The 7,173-nt window shown below is 39.5% G+C and overlaps 1 pseudogene across 1 annotated transcript; it reads right to left on the bottom strand.

The window, feature by feature from the left end:
• Positions 1-798: 798 nt before the first annotated feature.
• LOC117667180 (ryncolin-1-like) lies at positions 799-7,173 on the bottom strand (annotated as a pseudogene). The gene is made up of 5 exons (XR_015731628.1): positions 6,908-7,173; positions 5,322-5,506; positions 3,419-3,548; positions 2,514-2,648; positions 799-1,141 (listed from the first exon to the last, which is right to left on the bottom strand). The product of XR_015731628.1 is annotated as a ryncolin-1-like (transcript).

The following is a 7,173-nucleotide window of genomic DNA, read 5'->3' as shown; positions in this document are numbered from 1 at the left end:
TAGTAGGTGCCCCAGAAACTAATTAGACCAATTTATTTAGTGATTAGACTTCCTATTCAGTGTGAATTATGTGGCTGAATCAACAGCTGAAGGGAAGCAAATTTTTCCCCTTACAAATTGGTTCTAAAAATTTGATCTGAGTTACATTCTTCAGATTTCCTTGACTATGAGAAACACTGGCACCGCTATCTCATTTATTACTTCTACCAACTTAGTCATTTAAGGCAATTGGTTTATGAAAACCTTCCAAGGGTGCTTTACTAAGGCAGAGGTCCGAGTGAATCTTATTGTTAAAGTTGATTCATAAAGCACAGACAGACAAATGAGTAGGAACTGTTGTGTTACTTTACCTACTTATAAATTATAGATCAATATAGGTAAATGTCAGCTTTGCACAATTTTCAGGAGCACCGTTCTTTCTCTTCCAAAACATTTGCAAAATGGAGAAGCATTTGAACTCCATCCCCATGAGCTGCAGTGGTGCAGTGGTTAGAATGCAGTACTACAGGCTACTTCTGCTGACTGCTGGCTGCCTGCAATTTGGCAGATGGAATCTCACCAGGCTCAAGGTTGACTCAGCCTTCCATCCTTCTGACGTGGGTAAAATGAGGACCCAGATTCTTGGGGGCAATATTTTCACTCTGTAAACCGCTTAGAGAAGGCTGTAAAAGCACTCTGAAGTGGTATATAAATCTAAGTGCTATTTCTATCCCCATGTAATTAAAAAGGGGAGTACTATAAAAGAGTACAGTCCAATGAACACACAAAGGAACAGTTTTAAAATTTATTGCATTTTAATTGGTTTTTTTCAGGTAGAAAATAGAGAAGGATATTAATCTGCTAGTACTTTTGAGGTGATGTCTGTTGAAGAATCTGTCAAACTGTGGTTTCATTTATTGTGGTCTAACTTTCATATCTGCATACTTGTAAGAATAATAGTACCCTTTTCCGGTAGCCCAGTTGATGCCATCAGCATAAGAGGTATGTTCTCCTTTGTGATACAGGCCATTCAGGTTGGAAGCATGGCATTTATGGTACCACCAGCCTCCTTTGAAATATACAGCACAATTTCCACCATCAATATCATTGTCTCTGTCTTTGGTAGAGAATGCAGAGTGATTATGCGCCGAGAAAGAATCACCTAAAAGGGGGAAATCACAGAGGAAGCACTAAATTCATAGATTCCAGGAATGCAAACCTGCAGGAGGTTTTATCAATGAAAAATGCACCTTCATCGCTAAGAATTAGAAAGAGATTGAATATTAATGTGGTTTATTTGCACAATCTCCTACATTTGAACTTTGGCATCACTAGCCTGCCCAATTAAGATTATTCAATGTGCATTATAGTGATTTATGTTTCTTGAAGTCATGGTCAGCTTAACCTGACTGGCTGAATATACCATTGTGATGTCTACCTAACAAGCCACGTTATAGATCATGATTGATAACCCAGAATGTTTGAAACATTAAGCCAAAGTGTGGCCAACTTGGCTGAGTCCAGGATCAGTTTGTTTCCTGGATCAGTTGAAGGGTTATAAGCATTCCCTTGACATGCTATCAGAACTAGAAGGAGCCGGATGGAAGTTTTGTTCACTTTGCTTTTTGGGGAAGGTTTAAGAAATAATGTCACTGGGGAAAAATGGCATTTACTGCTGAGTTTCAGTGGTACACCAGCCACTGATTGCCCACTCCTACACTAATCCAAGGAAGTAAAAATATTTTTCTTACCACATAGGTCAAGAATATGCATTAATAAATCAATTTCTATCCCACATTTTAAACCAAGTAGCCTCCAAATGATTCTCACTTCATCAAAGTCAAGGTGAAATCATAAAATGATGCATCAATTGCCATCTCTTAGAAAGAGAATTTTGGGGTTTCCTAATGAAATTAGCTTTGGGTTTGTTCCGGAAGAAGCAGAAGAAATGTTCCTTTACCAAAATCACAATGTACTCAGCATTCATTATACAATGTGGGAAGAAGAATGGCCACAACCTCTTAAATATTTCTTTCTAAACCAATCTATAGAAAATAATATTTTCACTGGCAATTGTGAAATGCAGCCATATTGAACTTATGAGTCTCTTCAAATATCAGCAATGATAGCTGCAGTAAAACCCTTATTCAAACCCAGTGATGCTCAGGTGTTGGGACAAACCACCAAAAGTGGTTTGACAGCTTCTGAAGGCTTCTGCTTTAGCTAGATACCCTAAGAAAATTGGATCATATATTTTGAACTTATTAAAGTAAAAATGGGGTGGGCAACCTGTGGCCTCATCCCTCCTCAACATTCCATTCAGGGAATGAGTTGGAATGATGTTCTTGGTTTGTATTTGCAGTTTGCGTAGGATATGTGGCCAAATCATTGTCCCTGTGATAGGCCACAAAGGAATTAAGCAGACCCTGGCTTAATATGTTTCTGCATTCTGCATCAGGTCATGTGACATTTATATTTGTTACATTTGTTGTCAGAAGGTACTCAAATGAAGAGGCATTCTCTGTATTACTCACCCATATTGCCACCTAAATAGGAACCCACAGTTAGCCTGTAATTTTCACATTCATTTTCAATTCTGAAACTGGAATATGTTGCAAAGGTTCTGGAACCATTGAAATCTTCCAGATCAATCCGCAACTGCTGTGTTCCTGAATCCCAAAGGATAGTTGTTATTAGAGAACAAATGCTAGACATGCAGAAGTTCATAAGGGAAGCATATTGATCATTGTAGTAGATTTTCATTCCATAAAGACATGATCACAGTGAGATTATGAGCCATGTCTATTCAAAAGCAGTGCTAATTAACCAATATGGAAGGACAGAATCACAAGCATTGGACATTTCTGGACTTGGTGCACAATTAATCCAAAAGTGATCTTTTATCTTTTAATAACTTTCTACCTACATGTGATGGGTAAGAGAGTGAGGAGGGGTCCAGATTGGTGCTTGATGTCTTGGTTCCATATACTTTTTCGAAAACAGGAGAATTTATGGTCCCCCAGAGAAAGAAGGCAAATCTCTCCTTTCTCCCTGATTCTAACAGTTTATTCTTCAGTTAATGATTAACCCTCTTGCAGAATCAGGCTGCATAAAGCTCCAAGACAATTTCCAAATTACAGGAAAGAACATCTGTTTTTCCCATATTTGATTTATGAATTTGGAATATACCATTCATCTCTATGGAAGGAAATGGAAGTTAAGTCTTATGGACTTACACAAACAGATCAGAGTGTTTCCTTTATGCATACTGTGTTACTGTGGTGCAAAGAGAGCTTCTGGCAATATTTATAGGCTGAATCTGGAAGGATATTAATCTTTCCTTACATAATTAATTCTGATAAAATAAGCATTATTTGTGGAAACAGACTTAACGTATATCAAACTGAGTATCAAGTAGAAGAGGAGATTTTTGGCTTACCAGAACTGGTGAGAAGATGGATCTTATCATTGCCCAGCCAGAATTCTGATCCTTGACTTCCGAATCCTTTCTTATATGATTCCCAGTCACGGTAGAAATTGATAGATCCATCCTACCGCCTCTGAAAGAGCTGGTGGAAAGAGAGGGGGAGCTACCTCAACATCTGCTTGATGGAGAAGCTGCTTTCCTAATCTTACGCCACTGGTGGGTTGCCCCCAGTTCGGACCGGTTCTGTAGGACCAGTAGTAAAATCAACGGGAGGTTCTGCCCACTGACCTGGATGTCATCAGAAGCAATCTGCGCATGCACAGAAGCTAGCGTGCACACAGGGGCACGATGCGAACTAGTAGTAAAGGTAAGTAGAACCCTGTCTTACACCATTTCTGAAGTGGAGCACTGTCTTTCAGCCTTGTTTTGAAAAAGGAATAGGACTGTCATAGTTATAGTAGGGAGAGTCTGTGACTGAATGTCACTGCATTTTGCTGCTTAAAAAGCTATTTTAATGTCTCAAGTCTTGGAATAGGTATATTTTAAATCATCTCAAAGACAAATGGCAAAAAAATCCCATAGAAAATTATCCTACTGCCCATTGTGTTAAAAAAAAAGGTGTTCTCAATTAAATGCTTTAAATCAACAAATCACTAAAGAAATCCAAAGTTTGTCCCCCCATGCCAGAATAATCCATGAAGAACATGCCTAGTTTGGTATGACGATTAGAGCATATTTGGACGAGGAACAAAGAATCCCTCACAGATCCATGAAACTCAGTATGTAGGTTTAGAGAGATGACTCAATCAGCCTAGTTTATTTATTTATTTATTTATTTTAAATTTTATTTATATGCCGCCCTTCTCTGGAGACTCAGGGCGGCTTACAATGCGTTAAGCAATAGCCTTCATAATTTTGTATATTTTATACAAAGTCAGCTTATTGCCCCCACAACCAGGTCCTCATTTTACCCACCTTAGAAAGGATGGAAGGCTGAGTCGACCTTGAGCCTGGTGAAAATTGAACTCGCAGTAATTGCAGGCAGCTGGATGTTAAATGCTGCCTTAGTAGGAGGCATTAGCCTCCTACGCCACTCAGGCTCCTATTTATTTATTTATTTATTTATAAATATTTTTATTTATTTATTATAAAGATGCTGTGATAAATTTATTGTTGGAGATGAGAATCCTTGCAGACCTTCGGAGGAGTGCAGGAGATGCAAATATACATATTTCCAAGCGAGGTGAAAAAATCAGAGTCAGAGATGTCTTTACGGGAAGTTACAGATAGTTAAGATGCCCACTTAACTTTTTGTGTCCCCCACCCCAAGATCCCCTTCTCAGATTGGAATAATAGATGAAGAGAAACTTCCCTACAAGGAATGGAGATGGTGGTTGGTGTCTGGATGGCCCTGTAACTACCAATGATGGCCTCTTCTCTGAGTTCTCTTGTTATCAAGAAAAGCAAAAGTGCAAACAAGGCTAGGCCTGGCTGCTCTTCTCCCTTATTGGATTCCTGAGGGAGGGCTCCCAATGATAGAGGTTGAGGGACACAAAGTGGGAATATACCCATCCCATATATGGACAGAATTCGGAGCTGTGAAATCTCTATTTTAGGGCTTCCAGTTTGTTCAATCTCACAATAACAGGAAAGTTTTCCACTGCCTTGAACTCATATCCCAAGAGGTTTTTATTAAGCCCTGGGGCTGCAAACTGTCCAGCACCTGTTTCTTGACAGGGGAGAAGGCTGATGGGCCCCTCAACAGTTGCTATTAATTTGTAACAAAAATGGCAGTGTGGAGGCCACTTGTTCAAAAATGTTATTATCATAATATTGGGCTTCTTGCTCTTCTGTTAAAGTAAATAATCATCTCTTCCACCACCACCTCCTCCTCTTCTGGAGGACTCCAGCTTACCAACCAGCCTCCTCCATCTGTCTCCATGTCACAAAACACCAGCATTGGGTTTCCCTTGGTTGGGTAGATTGTGTACCAGCCACTCAGAGTCTCCCCATGTTCCAGGAGGTCCTTGCAGTTTCTCGTTTCTGTCTCTAGGGGAAGAATAGGGATGGTTGAATGGGTCAGTTCAGGCAAGTTCTGGTCTCAAAATATATGTCTGGGACAGATGTTGACCTTTGTGAAGGACCCCCTAGTGTGAAATCACCATAATCTCTGTTGTAGGAATATGAATGCTTGTTGTAATGGAATTAACTCATGGAGATCTCTAGTAAAAAGTGATTACATAAAGAAAGCATGATAATTCCAGGGGGAAAGGACAACCATAGTAGACATTTTTGGAACCGTTGGGCTTGCTGAATGATGATGATGGGAGTCTCACTGGGGAATGTTGATACATGCAAACAACATGTATGACAGTGATCCTCAGCCTGTGGTTAATGAGTTGTACTAGTCCAAAACCCATTCTTAATTTGGCTGCTACGAAGTCTTTTCTTTCACATCATAGATATATGAATCTAAGTAAAATTTAAAACTTGAAGACATATATTTTTTACCAGGTTTTTCATCACTTTTGAAGTATTTTTATATGTGTTATTATTATAATTTGTTGCCCAGTCAGCCAGATATTTAGATTGGATTTGGCATTTTTTCCCACTTTTAGCCACTGAAGGCTCCTGACTCTTGACTTATTTTTTTGCTAGGCAGCATCTTTTCTTATTATCCCCCAAGGCCATCCACACATTCAATCATAGATTTCTATTCCAGTGGTTTCTTAGTGGTCCATATGTTGTTCTAGCAGAACATTGAATGGAAAGGGCACACTCTGCCAGAACCTAGTGGGTGGATAGACTTAATGGAAGAAAGGCTGTGCCTCAGGCAACCAGGTCCTATTCCATGCAAGACTTTAAAGGGAACAGCCAACATTCTGAATTGCACCCAGAAGCCAACTGGCAACCAATGCAGCTCTCATAGTAGGCACAATGAGATGTGCTGGTTACTGCTTGTGCTATTCCATTTTGAACCATTGTAGCTTCCAGATTTAATCCATGTTTTGTAGAAATCAAAACCTGATCTAATATATGTTCCACCTAAATGTCACCTAAAAGTAATGTCAAAATGTCACCTAAAAGTAATGTCAAGATTAATTTTGTTTTACTGATTAAAAAGTAACTTACTAATTTTTTAGAAAACTGCTTCTTTTAAAAGAGCTTCTTTCCCTCAAAGAACATCACATTTCAACTTTCTCCAACCTTTCAATCCTACCAGCATCTTCAATAAATGCTTATTAAGCAGAACTTCACTGCAGCCAGATTCCACCCCTCACCTGTTCCTGAGCCATCTCTTTACTTGTAAAACTGCTAATCAGCGATGCCTAAATTCCTCGGCTCACAGTAGTTGCGGACAGAAGAAAGATTGTAAGGCAAGTATTCATTTCCTTACGAATTGGCTATATTGGGAAACTAAGTACAACCATTCTGCTCCTTCACATTAGGGACCCCACAGAGGCTAAGACCAAGCTGAAAGATCACATAGCTTGAACTCACGTGCACAACAAGTGGCTTCAGTGTCCTGGAGTCCTCCAGTATCATGATTTGAGACTTCTCCCTTCACAGAACTAGCAACCAGGAAAATCAGGTAGGAACCAGCCCAAAGCTTCATCTTGCCTTACCAGCTCTCTCTCTTTGAGCCACAGGTGAGTGGTGTCTTGCCTTTTATATATATGGATGTCTTTTAACGATTGCATTGACAGAGAAATCAGGAAGTGGTTACATTTTCTGACTAAGTATGCCTATATCTGATTGGCAATGGC

This window comes from Pantherophis guttatus, chromosome 1 (genome assembly GCF_059756535.1).
Source record: "Pantherophis guttatus breed Tessera chromosome 1, ASM5975653v1, whole genome shotgun sequence".
NCBI lineage: Eukaryota > Metazoa > Chordata > Lepidosauria > Squamata > Colubridae > Pantherophis > Pantherophis guttatus.
The sequence above is the reverse complement of the archived record's forward strand: the minus strand, read 5'-3'. Positions and strand labels throughout refer to the sequence as shown.